Source organism: Polyodon spathula, chromosome 5 (assembly GCF_017654505.1).
Source record: "Polyodon spathula isolate WHYD16114869_AA chromosome 5, ASM1765450v1, whole genome shotgun sequence".
In the NCBI taxonomy this organism is placed as follows: domain Eukaryota; kingdom Metazoa; phylum Chordata; class Actinopteri; order Acipenseriformes; family Polyodontidae; genus Polyodon; species Polyodon spathula.
In genome coordinates, this window is record NC_054538.1 from 69,153,178 (window position 1) to 69,170,559 (window position 17,382).

General features: G+C 37.3%; 1 protein-coding gene across 5 annotated transcripts in view; it reads right to left on the bottom strand.

The window, feature by feature from the left end:
• LOC121316232 (transcriptional-regulating factor 1-like) overlaps window positions 1–17,172 on the bottom strand; it is a 55,612-nt gene extending 38,440 nt beyond the window's left edge. For 3 of the 5 annotated variants that reach the window (XM_041251160.1, XM_041251159.1, XM_041251158.1), the window contains exon 1: window positions 16,754–17,171. The gene's annotated coding sequence lies outside the window, so the exon portion shown is untranslated. Of the gene's footprint in view, window positions 1–16,753 lie in introns of all 5 variants that reach the window. The other 2 variants (XM_041251162.1, XM_041251161.1) reach the window with 1 other exon arrangement.
• Window positions 17,173–17,382: the final 210 nt, after the last annotated feature.

A 17,382-nucleotide genomic window follows, 5' to 3' on the forward strand; every position in this document is an offset into this window, starting at 1 on the left:
TTGGAGTCGCGGTACAACTGCACGTGAATTAATAAAGTGCAATTCCCCTTGCTCACATATTATTACATTTTACTTGCACGTGAAGTGCTGCGCAATCCTCGTGCCTAAATACAAATATACATTTTAAACACCCGTGTTACACAGACCTGTTTATATCCCATGTACCAATGACTACACACCAACATTAACACACAACATATAACACAAAATACACACAGGGGAGGGGCACTTTGCCACAAGAAGGTATGAATACAACAAACAAGCCAGGTCATTTCACCATTTCATTTCAGGCATTATGCGTTCCATAAGTTTACAATTAACAGCATTAGACAGTGTTTTAGCGGATGAACAGTACTGTGTTGCAAGAAGTCACCAATACATACCTCTCCACAATAAACAGTGGCTGTCCAGCAAAGCACAGCGCTCTGACAAACTCAGTAACACAACCATTCTCTGCTCTCTTTTACTAAAGTGTGTGTAAAAGCCGCATAAATTGATTCCTGGTCTCTCAGTTCATTTTATTGTTTTAGTTTAATGTGTCTCTTATTTTTCAGTATGTTCTTTTATTATCAGCGCGAACATGTACCTCAATGCAGCAGTATTTGCAGCACTATGCGTTCTCTGCCTCATCTGATCTGCTATTTTAGCTTGTTTTATACTCGGAAACATCTGTTTTCTTCTGTCTATTCATAAACTGATTTATGGCTATTGTATCACAGACAACTTGACCCAAATTCTTGTACAGGTGTTCATTCCGTGACAGTGAGCTTTACCTTCATAAAAATATAGGTCCATTATAACTAGCATTATGTGTAGACCAGATATTTTCTTTTATATTTTATTTAGCCTTTTATTCCCGAATGCAGTCAGGATGACAGGTCTTGAAAACACATTTCTTATTGGCACAGTACATGAATGACAAGTTACTTCTATTGTGGTCAGCAGTTTAATCTTGATTCCTGTGTTCTGAAAACAAGTAATTATATGACTGAAAAAGAATGCATGTACTGAATGGGAGGCACTGTAAAGTATAAAAGAAAGCAGCCATTACAAGCAAACAGCAGAAAGTCTTTGTATTTTAGCTGAAGCTGTACAGCGACAACAACAAAAACCCAGCAACAGGTCTGATTGTTTAACATTAGACCCAATTCACAAAGCCTCAACTTGTTAAATAAACAGTGCTTAACAATTAAATAAATAAAGCTTGATACTCGTACATATTTTTTGCTTTTAAAGAAATCAATTTACAGCAATCCCAAACACAGCAGAGTCGAGGTGAGAACAAGACAAAGGGCAAAAGGATATCCATGTTGTAAAAATTCAGACATCCTCTCTGCAGGGCCTGAGCCTCGCATCACACACAGTGAGTGTGGAGGCAGAGTGCTGGAAACCCCCACCCCCACAACCTGACTTCACTTCAAGGGTCCTGGATTGCGTAACCAGGTCGTTTCTACTGTAAACAGCGTAAAAGCCGACTAGTCAGAGTGGAAAGACCACGGCTTCCAAACTGTATTTCATTACTGTAGCACCGAACACCCCCTCAGTATTACTATAATTAGCTAAAGACTTACTGAAAAGAACCTTTTATTTTGGTCCTTGTACCTCATTTATTTGTTACTGTGTTTTTGTAAATAAATGTGCGCCTCTGTGCTGTAACTGCAGCTCTTTGTCTCGGAGTCTCTCGTCTGCCGGTAACCAGCATTGCCAGAGAAGTTACCCTTTCACACTCATAGAGTACATAAATATATCACTCTACGGTTATCTTTCTGTAATGTTATTCAGTGCTAAAAACAGTAAAGACAAAACTAAAATAAAACCAGTCATTTATACTGAAATTGAGATTATAAATCACATGCAGGAACGTAATTCCTTATTATTACAGCCTAGGGTGAATCTGAACAGAATGCAAGAACATATCCATCTAGTACAACTAGAGATGAAAGGAAATTGTTGTTGTGTAATACCACAAACATTTGCATTATAATAAGATCCACTCCACCGACCATACCAGCAACTCCTTGTTCAATGCTCATTAGGAGAACACTGTTGCTGCCCTCACTACACAGGCAAAAGACTAGATTTGAGTAATATGCTGCCAGGCCTTGAAGTGCTTTTTAAATCAAGCACACAAAGCACTTGGTTTATTAACATACCTTTGTTGCCGTCTACCTGCTTGACTCAACTTACTCCACCTACAGCAAACCTGTCACCTGTAGATACTGTACTGCCCGCTGAAATATTATTTCATGTCCAACAGCTGTTTTCATTTTCTTCACAACTAGCATCGTTGTTGTACACTTTGGATGAAATCCAGGTACGTTAAAATATGGTAGTTGATACAAAACTAAATAACCATTCAAATTAAAAGTAATAACAGGTGATTTCTAGGTGTACAGTTAATGGACACTGTACGCTAGCTACTGTATGGCCAAAAGTCTTGCATGACCCTGTAGAATTAACTTTATGAAGTTTTGCTTCATAAAGTCTAATGAAACCTGCTGAATAATGTTACATTAACATATTGAATTACATATCGCTTTGTAGTTTCCCCATATACTTCACGAAAAAACAGACAAATTGAAAAATGTGACATTTTGAAATCTAACCTGAAATACTGTACTACTATTATGGCTAACGGTAGACTTTTGAGCAATCATTTTGTTGTTTCTTTGATTACATGATATTAAACAAAACATCTAAATTATGTTTATAGGTTTTTAGTTAGTTTTTTTAATTAAAATTAAATGTCTCAATCGTAAAACTCTAGATGATGCAAAACATTTGGCCATAGCGGTACTGTACAATGCACTGACTGCATTAAACCCATAAGCACCCCACACTCAGTTATTTCCACTCGACACACAAACAATCCAGTTTCTTAAAAGTTGTGCTTGTGACCAATTTATGGCCTCAGTGCTGACCTTGATTGCTATAATACTTCATTACACACGTCTAGTCTCTGCAAGTCTAGTCTCTGGATAAAGGCGTCTTCTAAATAGACAAATAATAATAATAATAATACTATAGGAGTTCATGCAGGTTTTTAGAATGAAGGTCCTGTATTAAATTAACTTATTCTGCTCTTCATTTAAAGTGAAAATTATTCATAATTGGCAATCGTACCTTCAAATTCTTTAGCTGCAAACACCTCCAGAAAACCAGCTGGAAATCATTGAACCTGGTTTCGAAAATTGAAATAAGAGGTTACTGGGCTGTTGACCCCATATAAAATAAAGCCTACTCTAGGTCTACAGAAATAACCGTATGATTCCTAAATATTTTTTACCGATAACGGGCTAAACTTTTCGGTATCAATCTGAAAAACCGACCACTGTGCGTGGCCACTTTTTGCACTATTGTTTGAAAAATACGACCCTGTACCAGAAAAAAGAATTATAACCAGTGTCAGACTCGGGGGTGAAACTCCACTTTTCATTCTCCATCTTCATTGTTATTTATCTTGAATAGTAGCCTATGTTATTTCTCACCAATACTTTTAATGTTTAATGTTCCCGATGCATGTTTTCCTGTGTCTGCATATGCTCTCTGGATAAACAGTAGCCTAATGAAATAGACAAGCGGCACTGGAAACCGAAATTGACATGGCAACTGGTTTATAAAGGGCTATTGCATTTTAGTTTTTTAAAAGAATGTTATCACACAACATGTATTGATTCAGCTATGACATTTCAAAAATAAAGCAAGTCAAAATTTGTACAATAGCTGACCCTGTTTCTTTCCTTCCAAAACCGGAAAACTAAAACACTATCCCACAAGTCGATGAAAAACACACACATAACAGGCACTGCCTCCCTGTACAGTTTTTATGTTTTATTGTAAAAGAGCTTTGGGATACTATATTGTATGTTTAAAAGGGCACAAGTATTAGGCTAATATTGTCTGTTTTTTTTATGCGCCCTGCCGTTTCATGGTCTTTTTTTTTTCTTTTAAGGGTTAACATGCAGAAATCATTTGATTGATGGTTGCTATTGTGACTAACTGTGCTGTGTCAAAAGGACAGTGTGTCATTTTGGGACATGTTGATACCAAGCTTTCTGTTTTGTGGACGAAATATCCTCCAGTTTTAAATAAGCATTGTCTAATCCCAAACATTTTTAAACCAGATATTTAGTGTATGTAAAATAGACGTTATTTTTTAAAATTTTATTTGAAATGCTTAAATTTGGGGACCAGTTAGAAGTGAATAGTCAGATTGTTTTCCAAATGGTTTCATGTGGTACATCCGGCATTAACATGTTTGAAAATCCAGTATTGCACCGAATACAGCCTTACAGCCAAATTATATTTCTCAATAGGCAAGGATAGCCCTCCTAGCTTAGAGAATGAGAGTCTCATTTTCTTTATTCTGGGCTGGGAACCTTCCATAGACAATCTACCCAACATAGAGACTGGCACCATTTTCCAGTTCAGCATCTTCTACTATTAATTGCAATTATTATACGGATTATTGGTAACCTAAAACTTAGTTCCAATCTTCACATAATTCTTTACATGCAAATAAACATTTTCCCCATCCAACTAACAGTATAATCTTTCAAGCAGGTAGGTAATTTATTTGCAAGTTCACTAACAATCCAACATAGTTCCAGAAAGCTAAAATTGAACGCTTGTCTAATCTAACCATTAAGGCCACTGAACTTGCATTGGCCAACTCTCTGAACTATGGCCATTTCACAGATCTTTGTTCTGTTATTGTACAGATTTATATAAAATTAATAACATTCTTGACTTTGATATTGTGTTTGCTCTTTTCCTCTAAATGTACCACAGACACTCTGCCCTGCCTCTTCCCTGCAGTGGAAATGTACCCAGGTTTACCTGGTGTCCTACCAGACCAGCCCTGCTGGGCACCAGCCTGGCTTGTCTGTGCAGTCAAAAGGAGACAAAACAGGTCTGTAGTGCAGAGGTTCAAACTACTTGTCTGCTATTATGTGCTACTTCGTTCTTCATACTTTCAAAGAACGAAACACAGACCAGTATTAAAATCCTTTTTTTTTTTTTTGCAAACTGCTCTTGCTATGAAAAGTGCTCAGAGAAATTCAGGAAACTCTGTCATCCCTTTTTCTGAAGCTTCCTGAACTTCTCCACAAAATATTTTGTCATCTTTTCCTTTATTCCTCTGCATTTATAACCTTTCCCTACTGAAACCCAATGAGCAGACAGTTACTAGCATACGGCCTGAATACTAAACACTAGGGCTGTGTTCAAAAGTTCAAAGGTTCGTTCGCTAGCAGAAGTCAAAGTGGTCCTTTCAGGTTTAAAAAATATATTTACTGTAACAAAGTTAAACATGTTTCAATTGCCTTCTTTAAAAGGTCCTCATTTTTATCACAACAAAACCAACAACGGTGGAAAACACTATTCTACATTATAGAAAAAAACTGGTCCCATGGATCAGCAATAAAAGCCAGTGCCAGGGAGTTTCAGCATGTCCTGAACCACTTAATTCTAGGCTGCTGGTTGACCAATGAATGCATAGTCATTAAGTTTAACTGTGTTGTTTCTTTCTGTGGCCAGTAATTAGCTTATAGATTAATCCTAGTACACAACATCCTACACTTTGGCCTAGACTTAAATTTAGTGGCCTACTGCCTTCTACAGATTAATTGAATTGAAGGCCATTTTGGCTTTGCCCTTTTTGTTGCTTGGAGCCCTGCACATGCCATGGTGCAATGCTATACAAGATACTGAAATGCACAATATGCAAGTTTAGTAAGTGTGCATCTACAGTACCTAAAACCACAATAACTCACTGCAATTAAAACAATCAGACTAACACAGCCAAGAACTAAAAACAATTACAATGAACCAAAAAACACCAACTGGCTTCAGTGTACTCAATAAAGAACGCAGTGTTGTGATCCAGAGGACATAAAAGAACACGGTGTTGCGATCGAAAGAAAGTAAAAGTGGCTGCCAGTCTAATCGTCTCCTATTTTTCCTCCCCTAAGTGCTCCCTGAAGATATCCCAAGTGCTGCAGTTCAAACGTGTCCCTGCAAGCCACTTAAAGAGGTTACAGTACATGAAGATTGCACAAAATCATGCGACTGTTAGATCATTAGCGAAGCAGAGTTTGGTTTACCGAGGGTATACTTCCACGAAAACTCCTAGAAGCCTGATGCTTTGGTTTTACTTCAGCACCATAACTAGTCTTTGTTTTTTCATTCAGCAATCTGTCAACTATATTAAATTTAGACTACAGCTATGTAAAAATAAATTATAATCCCATAAACGTTTACCATAATGTGTCCCTCTTTTATACAGGAAAAATGTGAGACCTACATTATGAAAGGATTGTAAATTAACATTTACCAGAATCATTTTGTCAACTCTATGTACATTAAATGTCAGAGTTCCTTGTTTAGGTTTCCGTAGGTTTCCTTCTGTGGTTTTCATGATTACAGTAAAGGTGATTCTGAGTAAACAGCTGTTTAGAATTCAGCTCAGTGTGTCTTATGCAACTCTGAGGGTATTACACTTTGTGCCACTGAATCCCTCGTCCATCATAGAAGACAAAAAGTGACAAAGTGGCCAAAATTCTTTCAATGTTAACTGTCTGGAATCAGATTGAAATCTAGGTGTCAGAGTGATGCTACATCAATCTTTTAAAATTAAACACAATGCTTTAAGCATGGAAAAATGAGCAATACATGAAAAAAAAAAAACTGTTTGCAAAGTGGGTGTGAAGAGGAGTACTGACTCTTAAGAAATCATATGCGGACTTTCGCTTTACAACACTCTCTCCAGAGCTCGCATGTCTTTACATTGTGTTGCACAACCTGTAATAACTTCCTCACCACTACTTAAATAGACGAATGAGGGAGTTATCTCTGCATATACAGTACAAAGGTTATGTCTGTCTATCAGTCACTCCACAAACCCCAATCTCTTTGTGTCCTCCGAACACTCCCAATATATAATAACCTACTGTTGACCATGTAGGTAGATCTCATACGGTAGATCCTAACAAACTGTTAACTTGAAAATATTCAGTGAAGGCTGTAAAAGTAGCATAAGGCAATACAATGGTCAATGGGGGGGGGGGGGGGGGGGGGGGGGGTTTGGGGGGGGGGGGGGGGGGGGGGGGGGGGGGGGGGGGGGGGGGGGGGGGGGCGTTTGTGATGGTGGTCCACTAAGGGGAGGCACTATATAAAAGATATTATTATTATTATTATTATAAACAATAATGCAACTGCTGCTCATGCAACAAGTACCGGTCATTTCTTGCTAGCTATAAAATATTTATATATTTTTTTACTTTAAATATTTGGACAAGTTTTACACTTGCTTCGGTTCTGGTATATTATTTTACATCTTTTAGTGCGCTGATAGTGCGCAGCACAATGGGGGGAAGCAAACATGTTTTAAATTAACTTCCGATTTCTGGTACGTGCTTTTAAAGTAAGATTAAACGGCGCAAGCAAATTCCTACTTGGTTTGAATGAATGAGTCGTCATCCACACGAGCTTCAATATGAAAGATGAAAATGAATTTCAATAAAAGAACGTCAACAACACACGAGCTTTTAATAAAAAAACAAAAACTAAAGAACAAACAACAAGTTTTAATAAATAAACAAAAACTGAAGTAAAAACAGGCTTCTGTTATTTTGAAATACCACTGCTTCAGATTATTACCAGTGCTTAATAACAGTAAAAACATTTGTTAAACTTAAAAACGTTCACGGCCCCACAGCAACACGAACCTACTAACTTCCTGTGGCAAAGCAACAGCCCTGCCTGTACTTAAAGTGTGGGTGTTTATATGTGTTTTGGTGGTGTTTGGCAGGGATGGGGTTAATTCCTATCCCTGCCAATTGCTATAAAAAAAAGAACATGAAGCTCCATTAGGGAGACACTATTGGGGAGCTGGAAACTGAGAGAAGGTACAGTGGTTAAAACATAACTTGAAGTGTTGGGTTTTAGTGACTGGTAAACAGCTTAGCTATCCGGTATAGAAGCGAAATGTTTAAGTTAGGAAGGTTTTGTTTATTCTGTTTGTGTTCCAGACGGTTTTGTTTAAGTCTTCTATTTTTGCTTGCTGAGCAATGTTCCTGAGCAATGTTTTTGTTATAATATATATAATCTATATATATATATATATAATATATATATCTTTGTTCTAAATTGGCACACCAGCACTTTCAACCCTGCAAGTACCTTTGTCCTTTGTTTCTGTCCGTTTTCTGGTCTGGGACATCATTGCTGAGCTGTCCTGTTACACTTCCTTATTTAAAAAAAAATACACACATAACAGTTGGAATATAATTTACTTAATAGACAATAAAAACAAACTAAACTAACAGCTACCTAGCCTATATTTAATTTATCATTTTTTTTGTAGTCTCCAAACGGCCCAGCATCTTCTGTTGCAGTCACATCGCTGCTAACATTAGCTGTTGTAAATACAGTAATCCGTCTCGTATCCGTCCATCACATACCTGCCCTAACCATTTAACCACCATGATCAATCTCTTCAGCAACGCTAGTTTATCACTGAACAGAGAAGATTAGTTCAGAGATTGTACAGCCTATCAAAGTTTTCGTACATTGTGTTGTATGTACTCCGTGCGCCACCATTGCCGGTAGTGTCACGTGAGCTGTTCAGTGTGTTGATATGTAAATAAATCCTGCTCGCCTGCGGGGTGCATCAGCCTCAGTCTCTTTCTCCTGTCTGTCACTCAGCAGCGAATGCACGCACTCAAACGGCTACTCTGTCACAAGCATTAATACCCTGTATCTTTCTAAACAAGGGATTTAGTGGAGCTTGCTAATAAAAGCTGAATCTCAAAACAATAATTGTGTGAAAATATTAATTGTTACAGCTGTGTATAATGATATTTAAAACAGGATTCATTTAGCTGCCTTTTTACATGTCCACCCTTACCCTGGTCCCACTGCAGTCGAATACACAACCTGTTACTGTAGCGCAGAGCGGACTATGGGTCAAACAAATGTTCGTGTAGGGTGCGTTTTCTTGTGTTTTTTATTTTATTTTACTTATTAATGTTGGACTCATGCTGTCTTCTGAATGACAAACATAAAAAATAAATGGTTTAAAAAGGCAAAACCATAACAAATCACAAAATAATAATGTGTTTACACCAAGCAAAAAAAGTAGAGCATCAATAGTTTGCCTCCCCTGTGCTCTATGGGTTAGGTGCCTACAGTCTCAGTCAAGTTACAGTTCCAACAGGAGAAAAACATACTTAGAGGTCACAAAAACCAAGTGAGAAAACGTTTTCCATGATAAATATACCCCCCCCCCCCCATTTTTATGGCATTTCTACACAAATCATACATATGTAAGCTGTTTATTATTATTAGTTTTGTTATTTGAATATAATGTTTAAAAAAAATAAAAAATAAATATTTTATTTTATTCACTTTGTGCCCATAGGGCCAGCACAGGTACAAAATAAAAAGAGAGTCATTTACTAAAAAATAAGAATTCAATTCCCATTGGGCTTTTTTCTATTTCAGTTAGATTCTACTGATTTTTTTTTTAGTATTACACGCAGGACAGCAGTTATAAGATTGTTACCTTTATAAAAAATGTGCACGGATGAATCTACCGGTTAATCAACTAATGTACCAAAAGTACATCCCTAGCTCCTAATTTTGTTATGAGTTTAATAAGACACATCTGAGTCTGTTACCGATACACTGGGGCTAATCAAGCACCTATTAAAAACTGGAATAGGTGCAACTTCTATGCAATAGTAATAGAATGATAAACAGGGTATTTTCTTAAAATGATCCGACCCCCCGCAGAATCAGTGCAGTAGAACAAAAACACACACACAGCACTGTGATGACAGGTACTGAAATGTACTGGTAGACTGCTGGCTGACATAAACCGAAAAAACAAAACAATACTTCATGTTCAAACTTGTTATTTAAGCATTAGTCTAGCTTTGGGTCTACAGTGTACCTCTTGTGATAAAAGAGCTTTTGTTTAGTCTAATTAACAAGTATGCTAGTAACGTACTTACAGTGCATACTGCACAGACAGGGATCCAGCTTTCTCCATGTTGTACACATTGTATATCCACAGGTTGGATGTCACAGTTGGAGAGGTGGTTTAGATATGTAAAACTAAACGAGATTATCCATAGATTTGTATTTTAATAACACTAGATTACTCAATTCAATGTCCAGTCATGGAAACTGGATGTAATGAAACACCAAGCTGAACAGAAACCTTCTTCTTAATCCTGTAATTAATTAGTGTGACTGTCGCTGTACACCTGGAGTCCCATGGTCACCTTGCAGACACGGTTCCTTCTATTTCACTTAGTTTGTAAGTGTTTTCAGCTCTACTCATTCTAAGCAGACCATATGTAAACAGTCTACCGCGTGTGTGAACTGCATGGATGGAATCATTGTTGAACAGCAGTCACTCAAAGTGAAGTACAGCAGGCTCCGCCATGCTCTTTACTAAGCATGAACACAACAGGGATTACTTTGGAGTTATTTAATTCTTTTTTTTTTTTTTTTTTTTACGAGTTTGCTCTCACTACCCATTTATGAAACAAGCCTGGTCTTTTTGAATAGGCAGTTAGTTCACAGCATATTTTGAAAGTTCTGTTTTTTCCTTCTTAGAAAACATAAGCGAGCAGTACAGCCACACGCTAACGCAGAGTCTGGTATTTTAGTAGCTCAGGGTTTCCCCCTTGGGCTGCAGGTGCAGAAGATTAAGAAAAAGATGCGTACTACAAAAAAATAAAATATTTGTAGTTTTTTTAATTTACCGAAGTTACTGCACTTCAACGTCAACAGTACAATACGCTCTGTCCAGGGTAAATAAAGTCCAAACTGACCTTTATTCCAAACCACAACACAATTCCAAAATTGTTATAGATCTATGAAAACAAAAAAAAACAAACAAAGAACAAAAATCAAAGACTAGACAGTGCATTCAGATTTAACAAAGCTCTAATTAGAAATGAAAATTTCCGATTCCAACACAGGGACAGGTGATCAAACCAAACCTTTATTTTCCGTATTATTAATAAAGACTTCTGATTTTCGTTTTTTAACCAATAAAAACAACCCTGATACTTAAACAAACAAACAAACAAAAAAGTATCTGAAAACAACAATTTCATACAGTGTATAAAAAGCGAAAGCACTGAAAAAACCATTTACATAAAAATGTAATTAATATAAAACAGGAGCCTTAAATATACCATCTGAAATTATCAAGTAAAAATAAGCAAGTGAAAAAACATCACTGCCCATGGAGGAAAAAAAAAAAAAATCACAAGACCTCAATGAAAAAATAAGAAAAACATCTTGTTCAAAAGACCAACAGCTAAAAACCCAGGAAAACTTTTGAAACCTTACAGTATGTTACCCAGAAAGGAGGGAAGGTGGGTCTGATGGTATTAAGATGAATAGATAATTACAATGCCAGTATTATATACAGTATGGTTTACCAATTTGTCCACACGACTAATGAACTGTACATCCATCATCCACAAATTAGATCAATGGAAAGTAAAGTGAATCATTCAGTATTCATCCTTATGGAAGTAGAGCATACAAAGCACCCATTATGTTCTGCAGTGGGCGCAAAATGATGGTAATCTATTACCACAGTTTATTCTAAAATTGTTGGCAGCATTATCATGGGCTGGCATTGTTACAAAAGTCAAGCATGAAGTAACCTGTGCAGAGTACAATAGCTAACTTCACGACTGTTTCAACTTATTAAAGCTCCAACACAGAAGTGCTACCATGGTTTCTGAAATCCCCTTTCAAACATCTCATTAGCACTAGAGCATCATCACTGGTGCCCCTTTAATTCTGTTGAAGAGCTTTTGGTTCTTTACTTCTGCAGTTGCCATGAGCTTGGTATCTGCATTGTTAACGCATAGCAATGGTCTGGTTGCAATCAGACCATGCAATCTAAACTTACAGCAAGCAAAGGTACCAAGATGCAACAGTGTATCAATAACCCAATATTCTAACTCTCTGACTTCAGAGACCTGCTTAACACGGCAATCTGTTAACCACTACTTTCATAAACACCCCACCCCCACCACACACACTAACCACTATAGGGCTAAAATACAGTCATTCTTACAAGCCTAAGTAAAGAATAAAAGCACTCCTTAAACCATTATCTATTTAAAATAATGAAGGGTCAGACATCAGTCATGAGAGTTACTGTACAAAGTATTTTACACAGTCAATTCTAAACACTTTTCAATAGCCTAAATCAGCTTTCCAAAAGTGTGGCTTTACTCAGAGTTGAAATCTGGCTCAACCATGTATACCTGGGGGTAGGAGGAGGGGTTGTTGCTTAGGGCCAGTGAGGTTATTCAGTGTAACCGTTGCTTGATATAGAATGACTCGCTGCTCATTTGACCAGTGCCCGGTTTTATCTAATGTAACTGCTAAAGGTAGATGGTACAGTTTAACTTATGTGAAAAGCAGCTGCATTAACTAGACCACTAAAATGCACAAAAACAGGGCTGGATGTCAGTGTGAGACAGCCTTGTAAACCTGCACCACATTTAGGAAATAAGGAGATTAATAAATCACTTCTGAATTACACCATCAGGGTTACAGTAATATAGTTAGTCTGCCAGTATTTCAATCTGCTGCTGTTTCGACTATTAAACTGTACCGAAGTGACAGAGAGATTTACCGAGAGCACTCTTCACAGTTCAGACATCATCAGCCTCTGTAAACAGGGACTAAAGATATCAATGCAGTAAGCAGACAATATATTTTCCTGCCACGGTACACCTGATTTCATGCAAGATTATCCAAAATGTTTATCTAGTTTTAATTACACAAGCCTCTGACCAAACACAGCAGACTTTTACAATGCCACTTGCAATTACAAATGTGGTAATAATGCTGAAATATTTAATAACCGCGCATAGAACTGGATTATTATTTGCTCAGGGTCACACCCGTGTGTCATTGGCAGGGATTGAGCCAGGAACCTCCTGGTAACATGTTGTTCCGGCCTGGGTAACGCAGATACAAACAGTGAGTGAGTGATGAAAGCCATAACCTAGTGAGAGATAGACAAAGGATATGCAAGAATGTAACCACGTTTTGATATAAGCTGTGGAAAGCTCTGTAAAGGACATTCTACGGTAGACTTGTGATTCCAACTGGGAATTGACTCATGACCAAAGGGGGACCTGAAAGAAAGACGTTTTGCCATTTCATAAATTTATTTTCAACAATACAGTAGGGCTTTGGTGCGAAAAGCTTGGGTGGCCTTTAAAGAAAAACAGTAATGAAACAAATCAAGACTGTAAAAAAAAAAAACAGTCCAAGCTCAAAATTGAAAAGAAAATGAAATTTAAATTGAGTTCACAGAATTTCGATAGGTTTGAGAAAAACAATAAAATACTGTAGATTCTGACAAATGGTAAGAGAAAGTGATCCCTAAGCTCTATTAGTCAAAAGCTTAACACAGTAATCTGTCACGTACCAGCCCGAGCAGTTTATCCACCATGATCAAGCTCTTCAGCAACGTTAGTTTATTATTGATCAGGGAAGATTAGTTCAGAGATTGTAGATCCTGCCAAAGTTTTCGTACACTGTGTTGTATGCATTCTGTGCGCTGCCATTGCTGGTAGTGTCACGTGAGCTGTTCAGTGTGTTGATGTGTAAATAAATCCTGCTCGCCTGTGGGGCCTATCAACTTCAACCTCCGTCTCGATCTCCTGCCTGTCACTCAGCAGCGAATGCACACACCCACACAGCAGACGGCTACTCTGTCACAAGCATAAATACCCTGTATCTTTCTAAAAACAGGATTAGGGGAGCGCCTTAACAAAAGCTGACTCTAAAAACAATACATTGTGTGAATATAGGAATTGTTGCAGTTGTGTATAATGGTATTTAAAACAGGATTAATCTATCCACCTTTTTACAAATCCAGCCTTACTCTGGTCCCACAGCAGTCGGATACACAATGGATTACTGTAGCTAAATTGCTTTTCTGAAATATGTAAACTGAAAAATGTAGCCCACAACATGCTGTGACCAAAAACTTACAGTATTGTGCATCTACAAATTATACAACATGTACTAACACTTTAGATGTTTTGTTGTACTAGAACAATGATTAAAAACAGCCACAAACATGTATAAAATGCAGCATGCGCAGAGGTTTGCAGTGACATTAACAGATTCACAGCTTCATTGTTGTATAATTACAGAGCAACTAGAATGTTGCAGAGTGACAGGCAGAGAGCTTTCTGTATTTAGTGATTTATGATTTTGGTGTGTTGTTATGGGTAGAGGCAGCAGCCAAATTTTAGGAAATTTTCAGGGACCACCTGAGATTGAGCAACAGACCCCAGGCCCGGACCACAGGTTGAAAAGTCCCGCTCTAGAGTTCTGCAGCTTAGTTTCTGTAAGGGGAGCTGATGTTTTGCTCATCGTTGAAATTTCACACTCAGTCTGTATTCAAAATGTGTATTATTTTCGTACAGTTATTTTGCATGTGGGGGTCCTTTTCTTTGTACGAATACCTGTCAGGTGATTGTGCAATTTATGAAAGTTTATGCTTTATAAATTTAATGCTAGTTTATGCTATAAAAACTTAAAAAAAAAAAAAAGTACAAACAAAACAATCACAGATAAAAAAAAAAAAAACATAAACATCATTCTCAAATTCTATTCAAATTGCCCAATTAATAACAGTCCCCTAAATTACTTGAAATGAAACAAATGAACTCCTTGGAAGATCAACTTGGGATCTTTTAAATTAAAGTATAATCGAGGCTAAAAGGCTCCATATGCATCCTTGACTCGAAAGTGCACCAAAGTCTTCCTTCGGCTCCAATAAGTGTTTTTATGTACGGTTACAGGGGGGAAAAAAAATGTTTGGATCATTTTGTGCAACTCGAGAGGCAGCTGGACTGCACTGAGAATGTGTAGGGATAACCTCCTACAGTACTGTGATCACCATTTATTCATATCATTCTCACATTTACAAACTAAAATAACATATGCAAAACATTCTTACAGCCTGAACTAACAGAACACCGGATGCTGAATCTGTAGAATAATATGCAAAAAAAAGAAAAAAAAAAAATACAAGGGAAGCTAAAACACAGACTCATATCAACCTTTGCAGAATAACATTCGCATTTTAAAAAATACACAAAACGAAAGGATTCCTTTCGGCCAGTCAACGCTCATCAGGTCCCTGGAAGACTAGCTGGTTGATTGGTGACCTTAGAGGTTTTGCTAAATTACATTTATAAGCCATCTTCTTTAAATTCAAGCTTTAATAGTAATACACAGGGTTTCAAACTTGAACTAGCTCCCAGTCCTGGCTTTCAGAACATGTAACCCAGGACTGGAGATAGGAGTTCAACCTCATGACTGATTGCACTTATCCCATTATGAATCACTCGAACCTGAGTCTGTATGTTTAATAACATTGTTTGTATACGCAGCTATAATGGAGGATGAATGTACTTAACACCCCACTCCAGATCATTTAAATAATAATAATTAGAGGGTATTTCGGAAATCACAGGTCTGCTTGCAAGGTTAATTTGAGCTTCAAGCCATAAAATGCATTCTCAGATTTAAATACCAGTTAATATAAACTCCTAATTCCAGTCAAAATCCAAATCACTTCTGTTCCTGCTTACCCACCTGAAACGTTCCATGGAAACTTGTAAAAGCAAGGATGGCAACAAGACTCACATTGCAGAGCAGTGTCCACTCCATGTTTTACAATTACATTGAAGTCATGTGAAAGCACAAATGTGTCTAGCTATGTTCACAGTATGAAATAAATGCAGTAAAACCTGTAATGGCTTAACTGTCAGGACAAGCATGCCGTGGCCTGTAAAAATAACTAACTGTCATGTAGTCACAAACCTGCGACGCGTGTTTCAGCAGATGCTGTTTATTACCCCCATTCGATTAAGTATTCGAGTTGGGATCACAAAAAAAAAAAAAAAAAAAAAAAAAAGAGAGTAGGCTACCTGGTTTGTAATTTCACACACACGCACATCTTTAAAAACAACACATAAAAATAAAGTAATTTAAAGCTTAGTTCGTGTGTCAAAATGCCTACATTTATGACATGTCAGAAATCAGAAATGAGCGACCTTTCAAATCTGGGTTTTGTTTTCTAATCAGCAAACTCGATCTTTCAATAGCAGTCCTAGTACAGTACCAGCAGAAAGAAAATCTAATAATAATAATAATAATAATAATAATAATAATAATAATAAATAATTGATGGGCATCAGATTGCTCCATGCAATTAATCGCCTCATTAAATTACAGACACTTTGCAACTCAAACATAACCTGTCACTGTTATTTTCTTGACAATTAGCTGCCTCGGTATGTAGGCTCTCACTAAAGCACCAGTGCGTACCTTGCTCCGCACAAGACCTGGCCTAAGCGACAGTGCTCAATGCATGCACGAAGTTTCCAAATGTATGCCTGAATTCTTGACAAAACTAAGCACCCCCTTCACGAGTCACTCAATACCCGCCCTACTGCCTTGGCTTCTTAATGTGACACCCTTCCTCACATTTACAACATGACACTCGCACATAAAGATCACTTTACACAAACTGAAAGCAGAGGCCTCGTCTATTGCATACCGAAACTCTTGCAAAACAAAAACCTTATTATTAACTCCTAAGTTGAATCCATGAAAACTGATTTTATTTATTTATTTATTTATTTATTTATTTATTTATTTTTTTACAGTGTCCTACCTTTGAAGCGCAAGACAGCAAAGTTCCATGCATTTCGACGTCAAAATGCAAAGGCTACAGGACCCGTTGGTGATTCTGCTGAAGGAAATAGATCGGTTGTGTATTTCTTGTTTAAATTGTATTTGCTTGCAATTTGCAATCAACTTGCTGCTTCTCTCCCCTGCTGGTTGGTTTGCGTTTTTTATGCCGCACTGTGACGTCCTGTAAACAAGTACCAATCCGCCATACAAAATAGTGCCTGTCAGTTTCCTAAAAAAATACTGAACTAAACTGAATGCTGCTTTAGAGGATATCGTATTGGGTGCGTTCAGCTGTTTCCCCTTTGTCCTTTTCATAACATACAATCAAATATTACATGACAAGTATAGTTCTTTATGGCTCCGAAGGGATATTCTGGTCGAGGCGGCAGACAGACTTCGCAAAGTAGGAAGTACTGTCTAACTGACTGAAGGCTGGTCTTTATACAATTTTACTCCCCAGATTGCGTGTCTGTATTATTGATACAAGTTGATATTTTCCGGGATTTCTTTTTTCTATTATTACTTTTTCACAGGTGCGTGGGGATATTGTCGCTGCCTCAGTTTTGTTATGGAATAGTGCCTACTTTTTTTCCTAATATATTTTTACGC